A 12076-nucleotide genomic window follows, 5' to 3' on the forward strand; every position below is an offset into this window, starting at 1 on the left:
CTTTATTTCACCAATCGAAGTCAACTGGGGGCAGGGACCCTCAGCATCTTATAGGTAGATGAGCAGGTTTCCATGTAATTTGGGGAGCCAAATGAACACAAATAGCAGTAGAACCAATCCACAACACATTGTATTCATGTTAAAAGCATTAGCCACAGCAATGTCTTGTACTGGGCCCTACTTTTGATTCCTACTACAGGAAGAGGAAATAAGGATCCTTTGTTAATTGTACACATTTAATGTTGTATCAGGAGAGAAGAACTTTGAAATAAATAAACTGAGCCATGGGTCTGTCTTTGGGTAGTAGTTTACCCTCTGGAAGCTCTGGTTGGTTGGTATTGTTCTTATGGGGTTACAATCCCCTTCAGTTCCTTCAGACCTTTCACTAACTCCTCCAATGGGGACTGCACACTCAGTTCAATGATTTGCTGATAGCATTCGCCTCTGTATTTGTCGTGCTCTGGCTGAGGTTCTCAGGAGACACTTTTATCAGGCTCTTCTCAGCATGCACTTTTGGCTTCATCAATGTTCTCTAGGTTTGGTGGCTGTATATGTATGGGCTGTATCGCCAGGTGAAGCAGGCTCTGAATGGTCATTCCTACAGCCTCTGCTCCAAACTTTTTCTCCATATCTCCTCCTATGAATATTTTTATTTCCCCTTTAAGAAGAACTGAAGCATCTGCACTTTGGTGGTCATTCTTCTTTTGTTGTCTGATTGCTCTGGCTAGGACTTCAAGTACCATATTGAATAAGTAGGGAGAGAGTGGGCAGCCTTGTCTAGTCCCTGATTTTAGTGGGACTTTAGTCTTCATTAGTTTGATGTTAGTTACTGGTTTGCTGTATATGGTTTTTACTATGTTTAGGTATGGGCCTTGAATTCCTGATCTTTCCAAGACTTTTAACATGAAGGGGTGTTGAATTTTATCACATGCTATTTCAGCATCTAATGAGATGATCATGTGGTTTTTTTCCTTGAGTTTGTTTAAATAGTGTATTATGTTGATGGATTTTCTTTCCTTTCTTCCTTCCTTCCTTCTTTCCTTTCTTCCTTCCTTTCTTTCTTTCTTTCTTTCTTTCTTTCTTTCTTTCTTTCTTTCTTTCTTTCTTTCTCTCTCTCTTTCTTTCTTTTTTTGATGGATTTTCTTCTATTGAACCATCCCTGCATCTCTGGGATGAAGTCTACTTGCTCATGATGGATGATCATTTTGATGTGTTCTTAGGTTTGGTCTGCAAGAAGTTTATTGAGTATTTTTTTTATCGTGTCAAGCCAGGGGAGGAAGAGAGAGAGAGAGAGAGAGAGAGAGAGAGAGAGAGAGAGAGAGAGAGAGAGAGAGACGAGAGAGACAGAGAGAGAGAGAGAGAGAGAGAGAGAGAGAGAGAGAGATTGAGTATTTTTGAGTTGATATTCATAAGGGAAACTGGTCTGAAGTTTCCTTTCTTTGTTGGGTCTTTGTGTGGTTTAGGTATAAGTGTAACTATGGCTTCATAGAAGGAATTGGGTAGTGTTCCTTCTGTTTCTCTTTTGTAAAATAGTTTGGACAGTATTGGTATGAGGTCTTCTATGAAGATCTGATAGAATTCTGCACTAAATCCATCTCGTCTTGGTCTTTTTTGGTTGGGAAACTTTTAATAACTGCTTCTAATTCTTTAGGAGTTATGGGACTGTTTCGATGACTTATCTGATCCTTATTTAATTTTGGTACCTAGTATCTGTCTAGAAAATTGTCCATTTCATCCAGATTTTCCAGTTTTGTTGAGTATAGGCTTTTGTAGTAGGATCTGATTTTTTTTTAATTTTCTCAGTTTCTATTGTCATGTCTCCCTTTTCATTTCTGATTTTATTAATTTGGATATTGTCTCTGTGTCCTCTGTTTAGTCTGGCTAAGGGTTCATCTATCTTGTTGATTTTCTCAAAGAACCAGCTCCTGGTTTTGTTGATTCTTTATATTCTTTTTGTTACTTGGTTGATTTCAAACCTGAGTTTGATTATTTCCTGCCTTCTATTCCTCTTGGGTTTATTTGCTTCTTTTTGTTCTAGAGCTTTTAGGTGTGCTGCAAAGCTGCTAATGTATGCTCTCTCTAGTATCATTTTGGAGGCACTCAGAACCATGCGTTTGCCTCTTACAAAGCATGCGTTTGCATTGCTTTCATTGTGTCCTATAAATTTGGATATGTTGCACTTCCATTTTCATTAAATTCTAAAAAGTCTTTAATTTTTTTATTTCTTCCTTGACCAAGTTATCATTGAGTAGAGTGTTGTTCAACTTCCATATGTATATAGGGTTTCTGTCATGTTTGTTATTATTGAAGACCAGCCTTAGTCCATGGTGATCTAATAGGATGCATGGCATTATTTCAATCTTCTTGTATCTGTTGAGGCCTTTTTCATGACCCATTGTAGGTCAATTTTGGAGAAGGTAGCATGAAGTGCTGAGAAGAAGGTATATTCTTTTGTTTTAGGATGAAGTGTTCTATAGATATGTGTTAAATCCACTTGGTTCATAACTTCTGTTAGTTTCTCTATGTCTCTGTTTTGTTTCTGTTTCTATGCTCTGTGTATTGATAAGAGTGGGGTGTTGAAATCTCTCCCTACTATTTTATGAGGTGCAATGTATGCTTTGAGCCTTAGTAAGGTTTCTTTTATGAATGTAGGTGCCTTTGCATTTGGAGCATAGATATTCAGGACTGAGAGTTCCTCTTGGTGGATTTTTCCTTTGATATGTCCTTCCTTATCTTTTTTGATAACTTTTGGTTGGAAGTCGATTTTATTCGATATTAGAAGGACTACTCCAGCTTGTTTCTTGGGACTATTTGATTGGAAAATGGTTTTCCAGCCTTTTACTTGGAGGTGGTTTCTGTCTTTGTCACTGAGATGTGTTTCCTGTATGCAGCAAAATGCTGAGTCCTGTTTAAGTATCTTTTAGTCTATGTCTTTTTATTGGGGAATTGAGTCCATTGATGTTAAGTGGTATTAAGGAAGAGTGATTGTTGTTTCCTGTTATTTTTGCTGTTAGAGGTGAAATTATGTTTGTGTTACTATCTTCTTTTGGGTTTGTTGGAAGAAGATTACTTTCTTGCTTTTTCTAGGGTCTAGTTTCCCTCCTTGTGTTGGAGTTTTCCATCTATTATCCTTTGTAGGGCTGGATTTGTGGAAAGATATTGTGTAAATTTGGTTTTGTCATGGAATATTTTGGTTTCTCCATCTATGTTGAGAGTTTTGCTGGATATAGTAGTTTGGGTTGGCATTTGTGTTCTCTTAGTGTCTGTATGACATCTATCTGCCCAGGAACTTCTGGCTTTCATAGCCTCTCATGAGAAGTCAGGTGTAATTCTGATAGGTCTGCCTTCTGATATGTTACTTGACCTTTTTCACTTACAGCTTTTAATATTCTTTCTTTGTTTTGTCCATTTGGTGTTTTGACTATTATGTGATGGAAAGAATTTCTTCTCTGGTCCATTCTATTTGGAGTCTGTAGGTTTCTTTTATGTTTATGGGCATCTCTTTCTTCTGTAATTTTGTTGAAGATATTTACTGGCCCTTTAAGTTGGGATTCTTAGTTCTCTTCTATACCTATTATCCTTAGGTTTGATCTTCTCATTGTGTCCTGGATTTCCTGGATGTTTCGGTTAGGAGCTTTTTGTGTTTTACATTATATTTGATGGTTGTGTTGATGTTTTCTATGGTATCTGATGCCCCTAAGATAAATCTCTTCCATCTCTTGTATTCTGTTAGTGATGCTTGCATTTATGACTCCTGATCTCTCTTCTAGGTTTTCTATGTCCGGGGTTGTCTCCTTCTGTGATTTCTTTATTGTTTCTATTTCCATTTTTAGACCCTGGATGGTTTTGTTCTATTCCTTCATCTGTTTGAGTGTGTTTTCCTTTAATTCTTTAAAGGATTTTTGTGTTTCCTCTTTAAGAGCTTCTACCTGTATTATTCTGTATTTCTTTAGGGAGTTATTTATGTCCTTCTTAAAGTCCTCTATCATCAACATGAGATGTGATTTTAAATCCAAATCTGGCTTTTCTGATGTGTTTGGATATCCAGTATTTGTTTTGGTGGGAGAACTGGACTCTGATGATGCCAAGTAGTCTTGGTTTCTGTTACTTAGGTTCCTGTGCTTGTCTCTCACCATAAGGTTGTCTCTGGTATTAGCTTGTCTTGCTGTCTCTGACAGTAGTTTGGCCTTCCTGTATGCTTGCATGTCAGCACTCCTGTAGACCTGTTTTCTTACAGTGGGATCGGGGTACAGAGAGCGGTGGCACCGGCTCAGCTCCAGGCTCAGACAGAAACCAGGAGGGTCCTGTACCAGACTGCTCCTGCCTTTGTGTGTCCCGGGGTCTGTAGGTGGGTCTCTCGGAGCAGAAGAGATGACATCTCTCAGGTGTGTCAGTGCTCCTGGGAACTGGCTTTCTGCTCTGGGCACAGGCAGAAACCAGAATGGTCCTGCCCATGACTGCTCCTAGCTTCCTGTGCCCAGAGGGCACTAGGCGGTTTCTTCTTGGGCCAGGAATGTGAGCAGATGTGAAATGTCCACACTTCTGAGAGTTCAGTTCTCTCCTCCACCGGATTTGGATTTTATCTAACATTATTAATAAATGTAGCTAGGGTTTATTTTAGCTTCTCTCTGGTATTCTGGAATAAGGAAAGATAATCTAGAGTTTGACCTGGTAAGATGAAAAATTTAATTTCCAATTCCTTTCTTAAACAGACAGTGCTTTGGTAAACATGTTTATAGATGTTTCCCTGTGCATATGCATGGACTATGTGCATGTTGGCAAGCACCCCATCACTGAGCTACACCCTGCCCTCTTGTTTCACTCTATGTAACTTTAGTTTTGTGCACCCCAACCCTGAGTCTTTCTACACAGGGTCTTATTATGTAGCTCTGGCTGGCCTGGGACTCACTCTGTAGACCAGGATGACCTCAAGCTCACAGAGATCCACCTGCCTTAGCTTCCCAAATTCTGAGATTAAAGGTGTGCACCACAGGGCCTCGCTCTTTCTCTTTTCTTTGAAGCATCTTGAGTAATTAGCTATGTCCAAAGGGTATCTTAAATTTAAAACATATTAATTTCTTTTTATGCATGCGTGTGTGTGTGTGTGTGTGTGTGTGTGTGTGTGTGTGTGTAAAGGTGACTGTGTATAGTGGCCAAAGGTTGACATCAAGAATCTTCTTCCCTATCTCTTCACTGTATTGTTTGAGACAGAGTCTGTCACTAAGCCCGCAGGAAGTCCAGGATCCTCCTCTCTCTGTTTCCAGCACTGGGATTACAAGTGTGTGCCACCAAGCTTTACATGTTTAAACCCAAGGCCTCCTGTTTCTATGGCAAATATGTTACCAAATGAGCTGTCTCCTTTTTGCCCCACATTAAGGACTTTGAGAGGAACTGTGAGTTCTTTCCCTTAGGATTCTGTTTGTTCTTTTTCATTTTTGTTTTTGTTTTTTTTTTCCCTTTCAAGTCTTTCTTTAAACTTTTTCAATAATTTTGCACATATGTGTGTGTATGGTCTTTCAAATGGTTATTCTTTGAAATATTAGGAGCTACTATTTCCTTATGTTTTATGATTGTATTTAACTGGAACTTCTCCAACAGAGTTCACATTAGTAATGTCCTCTGTACTTGATACAGAGCTCTCCTGGAGGAATTTTGCTAGTGCCCTGGACATATGGCATATGGACAACCTGAGACCAGCCTTCAAGCTTTTTCTGTCCAGGCTTGGCTGCATCATTCACACAGCTCTCTAAGCATTATGACAAAGAGAAAATGCCAGCCCCAGTCAGGGAGCAGCTTCCTCTGCTTCTGTTGTGCTGGTTACAGTTTGAGTCTCAGTCTCCCTGACACTGCAGCTCAGCAAATCCTTTCATCCACCATGTGTCTATCCAAGCCTCAAATGCTGCTGGATATTAAAACTCATCTGGTAGTCCAGTAAGTGCCCGGGTGCCTGAGATACAAGCTCACAAGCTACCCTGGCCATTCCTGCTTTGTTCCTGGCACAGGGATTTATCTTTCTTTTTAATAGACTTGGCCTTACATGAAGTTCTGGGTTTTTAATTTTAAATGGAACTTCTCAGTGGTTTTATGTGAATGTTTCCATGTTAGCCTGTCATGTAACTAGACCATCTTTCTACCATCTTCTTTTACAATTTAATATAAAATGTCTACATTTCTTTTGGGAAGTAAGTAAAGTATAGCAACCTTTCAATTAACCCAGCAAATATTTATTGAAACCTGATATATACAATCACTTGTTTGGGTACCAGGCATTCAGGGGTATCATCCTTGCCTCATGGAGCTAATAGGTAAACATGTAGGTACTGTCAGTCAAACGTAGCAAGTGCATGACCGAAGGGTGCAAAGCAGATTGTGGAAGGATCCAGAAGAGGCATGCAATTTCAGAACCTGAAGGCTCAGTGAAGGTATATATGGAAGCATGAATGTGAACATTAGTCCAGAGGGTCAAAGGCACAACAAAGGGATGCATGAGATGTGAAGTGTGGGAAGGGTTGCTCTGTGGACAGTGTTTCCATGGTGGTAGTATACTAAGTGAGTCTCACCACATAAGGTACCTCTTAGTCATAACATGGAGAAACTATGTTCATTGTTAACAACTCTCAGTCGATTTTCCCAGCTGCTTCCAGGCAAAGCTTTATGGTGGAGAATTTCAAGGAGGTGATAGCTGGAATTAATTTTCAAAGTAGTAAGCTGTGTGACCTCCTAGAGAATATTACTTTATGTAAACATGGCTGTGGGGAATGTAGATGGCCTATAACCAGTTTGAAGCTATATTTCATGGTCTAAAGATAGTCTTCAAGTGCCCTGTTGAGTCTCTGATCTGAAAGTGGTGAATGATAGAAGCATTTTATTTTAACCTGTAACAATTTAATTAGTTCTATCTAAATTCTTTTATTAATATTAAATACCAGTGAAGCAGATTATTTCCCTTAAAACATGGAAACAGAAGCATTTTCATTAGGACACTGACAATAACTAGAATGATGTTTGAGCTATTTGGTACAGTACAGGGAGAGCTAAGCCATTAAATTTACACTAATGGTTTCCTTAAGATGAGCAGAGAGAGGATACTGGCCCAGAGCCCCTAAGACAGACTCCTGAGTCTTTTGAATGGATCTGGAGCATGCGAGTATTTCTTAACCTTTAAAATACATACATGAGCTGCCTAAATCTACACTCGATACTCAAAAAATTCCAATGACCAGTCACGAGTAGAGTATAGAAGTTGGGGTTTGGCCTCTTCATTGCTATCTTGTTAGAAATTTCCTTTGCATCTGACTGTACAGACAGATGAATGTTGAGTCATGTTTCTTCTCAAGTTCTTCCAGGTTCTGCAGACCTCAGACTGCGGTGATAGGAGAGTAGCTAATGATGTTAAGTCTCAGAAATGGAGAGTGGAGAATTCCCTAGAGGTTTCCAACATCCCTAGCACCAGTACTTCAGAGTGGTATATCCACCCAGCCTGAAAGCTGCCTAGCTGAGCAAAGCCTGCAGCTGTTCTTGCTGCAGTGACCTAGATAATCAGCTTAAATGCTGACTTCAGCCAAGACACGTCAGCTCCAGACATAGCTGTTGATTCTGGAAGGCCAATCAATGTGTCGCCAGAGAATTAAGAGCTCTTTCTGGGTCGAGATAAGATGACTGTTTCTATTGTGTACAGGCGTTATGGGAGGCATGAGGTAAAATGGGGGCAAAACCTGAGTGAACCTGAAGCCCTGTACTTCCTCGATATTTACTCAAGTCAACTGAACTCATGCCTCTTTTCAGGTTGAGGTGAGTTTTCTAAAAACAACCCTACCACTACCACCACCTTCCCTGCACCCTTCAGGGAGCACACCAGTTAAGAGTTTAAAGTACAAATATCAGGGTTTCTGTGGGTTCTTGATGGGTCTGCCCCAACACTAACCTAGGAGCTATGATTCAGACCTGAGGAAAGAGGACATTTCCCCAAAAAAGAACTTCTCAAAGACATACTACTCCAAGCTGATCAAAAAGTCAGGTCATCTGACTTCTACTGGACCATTTCTCTGGAATGATGTTCCACAAGATGCTAACCAAAACCTTCTGTACTGTGGAGTGCTAGGAGTCTTAAACTTACCACTGTGGTAAGTTACACAAAGGCATGGCCATGTAGCTCTTGCCAACTTGTATGAGGCCCTTCCTTGCTGGGCCTGCCTGTTCACAGCGTCAGCACATTTACAGTTGTTTGTTAGTTACAGAGTCAGAGCTGTCCCTGACGCGTCTCCTATCCCTTTCATGTTGTGATTCTGAACAGCATGAAAGAAGTCAGGCCTGGCAATTCTTTACTCTGCTGGTTATGTATAATTAAATCTTTATTTTTTTCAGCTGCTCAAACATGATTTTCTTGTGATTTATGTCATTATTAGTGAAAAGAAAATGAAGACAGGTGCTTTACGAGATGAGACAGTCAATTATGTAAATTTTTCCTTGTCTCAAAAATGTGTATATATTGTGCATATTAATGTAACCAAACTAAAAATATTGACATAGCATTTATACTATACTTTTAAAATATATAAATAAATGAAATTAATAAAACAAATTTAAGATAAAATATTTCAGACAGACCAAGATAATGTAAATACAGCTCATATTTATCCAAACAGCTCCTGTTTATTATTTTTTCTATACATTTCTATACACTGTTCTTGATATCAGGCAGAAATGAAGCAAGGTGGTTTACGATGTAAAAACCATGCAGTGCATGTGTCTTAATCAGTGTTCTATTGCTGTGAAGTGACACCATGATCACTGATTTGGTCTTATAAAGGAAAGCACTTCATTGGGGACTTGCTTACAGTGTCAGGGGCTTAGTTTATTTTCATGACAGGAGCAGGTGTGGTGCTGGAGAAGTAGCTGAGAGCTATATCCTGGTCATCAGCCAAGAGAGAGAAACTCCTGAAGCCTCAAAGTTCATCCCAGTGACACACTTCCTCCAACAAGGCCACACCTCCTATTCTTTCTCAAAAAGGCTCACTCCATGATGGCTAAGCATGTAAATATATGCACCTATAGGGGCCCCTTTTTTCTTCCATTTTTATTAAATTGGGTATAGGGGCCATTCTTATTTAAACCACCAAAGCATGTGAGCTGCAAAACTGGAAAATATTACTTGCTGGTAGCCACATAAATTTTGGACCAAATATATATCCTATGGGGATGTTACAGAAATTGAAAATAGTAAGATAATGAAATCAACAAACCTTAGGCAATGTACAAAATTAATTACTCACAGTTGTAACAAGAATCATCAATACATTTTGAAACTAATCATTTTAATTACCTTTTGATGAAAGAATAAATCTGAGAGAAGTGTGTAGTGAAACAAAGTATGATTTCTTACACAGACACCTCTTTTATTTTGTTATGAGACCTTCTACTCATCCCACACAGACTTTCCCCCATGCACATAAATGAGTCTTTTCCTGTACAAAGAGGTATCCTGTTGAAGTGAATATATCTGCCTTTCTTTCTCATGCTCTTTACCTGTGTACTTGTGTCCTGTAGCCATACAGTTAGGTTTGAAAGCATGGTGCCATTCCCACTGTTCTGGGAAAAAAAAGAAAATGCAGCCTTTGATTCATTTTCCAAAGACTCCTTAGCCAGGGACACTGAGTCATTGTCCACATTGAATTATGGGGAGAGTAGCCAAAATTAGAGGAAATATATTTCCTATGAGGATGATCTATTAAAGAAATAGAAAGCATTAATTGTAAGCAGAAAGAAGGCATCAGTTCCTATATCTGTGTTGGTGTGGCCTCAAAAAGGAAAGAAGAAAACAGTTAACAATATACTCCCTCACTTTTAGCTGAGAGGTCTCTTGGCCCATGATTTGTTTTTGCATTCCATAAATCCCTTACTAAGAGTCACGGAAATACTGGTGGCCAGGTTTGTTCTTCATTCAGAAGTGGCAGCAGTAAGCCAAAATGAAACATTCAGGGCATTGAGCACATGTATAGTTTAGACATTTCACTAACACAATACCCTGTGCCTTTTCAATATAATTGTGACAGTATAGAAGGGGCTAATCTTTCTGAACCTGTGTCCTACCTCATAGATTTTTTTTTCTTATTGGATAGTTTATTTATTTACATTTCAAATACTATCCTCTTTCCTGGTTTCCCCTCTGGACACCCCCTATCCCATCCCCTCTCCCCCTGCAGAGCTTTGCAATTTTATGAGGTCCCATTTGTCTACTGTTGATCTTAGAGCATAAGCCATTGGTGTTCTGTTCAGGAAAATTTCCCATATGCTCATGAGTTCAAGGATCTTCCCCACTTTATCTGCTATTAGGGTGCTGCCCCACCCACCCAACCACTCCTGCCTCCCTGTCCTGGCATACACCTACAGTGGGGCATTGAGCCTTCCCAGGAACAAAGGGTCTCTCCTCCCATTGATGTCTGACAAGACCATCCTCTGCTACATATGCAGATGGAGCCATGGGTCCCTCCCATGTACTATTTGGTTGGTACTATTTGGTAGTTTAGTCCCTGGGAGCACTGGGGGGATCTGGTTGGTTGATATTGTTGTTCTTCCTATGGGGTTGGAAGCCCCTTCAGCTACTTCAGTCCTTTCTCTAACTCCCTAATTGGGGACCCCATTCTCACTCAAATGCTTGACTGTGAGCATCCACCTCTGTATTTGTCAGGCTCTGGCAGAGCATCTCAGGAGATAGCTATATCAGGCTCCTGTCAGCAAGCACTTCTTGTCATCCACCTTAGTGTCTGGGTTTGATGTCTGTATATGGGATAAATCACCAGATGGGGGAATATCTAGATGGCCTATCCTTCAGTCTCTGCTCCATACTTTGTCTACATATTTCTTCCCTTGAGTATTTGTTTCCTCCTTCTAAATTACTGAAGCATCCACACTTTGGTTTTTGTTCTTCTTGAACTTCATGTGGTCTGTGAAGTGTGTCTTGGGTATTCCAAGCTTTTGGGCTAATATCCACTTATCAACAAGTGCATACATGTGTGACTTTTGTGACTGGGTTATTTCAGTCAGGATGTATTTTCTAGTTCCATCCATTTGCCTGAGAATTTCATGTAGTTATTGTTTTTAATAGCTGAGTAGTACATGATTGGTAGATGTACCGCATTCTGTATCCATTCCTCTGTTGAAGGACATCTAGGTTCTTCCCAGCTTCTGGCTATTATAAATAAGGCTGCTATGAACATAGTGGAGCATGTGTCTTTGTTATATGTTGGAGCATCATTTGGGTTTATGCCCAGAAGTGGTATAGCTAGGTCCTCAGGTAGTATTATGACCAATTCTCTGAGGAGCCACCAGACTGATTTCCAGAGTAGAAATCCCACCAACCATGGAGAAGTGTTTCTCTTTCTCCACATCTTCACCAGCATCTACTGTCACCTGAGCTTTTGATCTTAGCCATTCTGACTAGTGTGAGGTGGAATCTCAGGGTTGTTTTGATTTGCATTTCCCTGATGACTAAAGATGTTGAACATTTCTTTAAATGCTTCTCAGCCATTTGATATTCTTCACTTGGTAATTCTTTGTTTAACTTGGTACCCCATTTTTAATAGGGTTATTTGATTCTTTCGAGTCTAACTTCTTGAGTTCTTTGTATATATTGGTTATTAGTCCTCTATCAGATGTAGGATTGTCAACCAATCTGTTGGTTGACAGTGTCCTCTGCCTTACAGAGCTTTGCAATTTTATGAGGTCCCATTTGTCTACTGTTGATCTTAGAGCATAAGCCATTGGTGTTCTGTTCAGGAAAATTTCCCATATGCTCATGAGTTCAAGGATCTTCCCCACTTTATCTGCTATTAGTTTCATTGTACCTGGTTTTATGTGGAGGTCCTTGATCCACTTGGACTTGAAATTTATACAAGGTGATAAGAATGGATTGATTTGTATTAATCTACATGGCTTTTAGAGTCTCTGTTGAGGAGTCTGGTGTAATTCTGATAGATCTGCCTTTATATGTTACTTGATCTTTTCCCCTTACTGATTTTAATATTCTTTCTTTGATTTGTGCATTGGGTGTTTTGATTACTATGTGATGGGAGGAATA

The 12076-nt window shown here is 39.7% G+C and overlaps 1 protein-coding gene across 2 annotated transcripts in view; it reads left to right on the plus strand.

Moving 5' to 3' along the window:
• The window catches only part of Spata9 (spermatogenesis associated 9), a 38037-nt gene that overhangs the window by 9748 nt on the left and 16213 nt on the right, over nucleotides 1–12076 (plus strand). The window lies entirely within an intron of this gene.

Source organism: Rattus norvegicus, chromosome 2 (assembly GCF_036323735.1).
Source record: "Rattus norvegicus strain BN/NHsdMcwi chromosome 2, GRCr8, whole genome shotgun sequence".
Taxonomy (NCBI): Eukaryota; Metazoa; Chordata; class Mammalia; order Rodentia; family Muridae; genus Rattus; species Rattus norvegicus.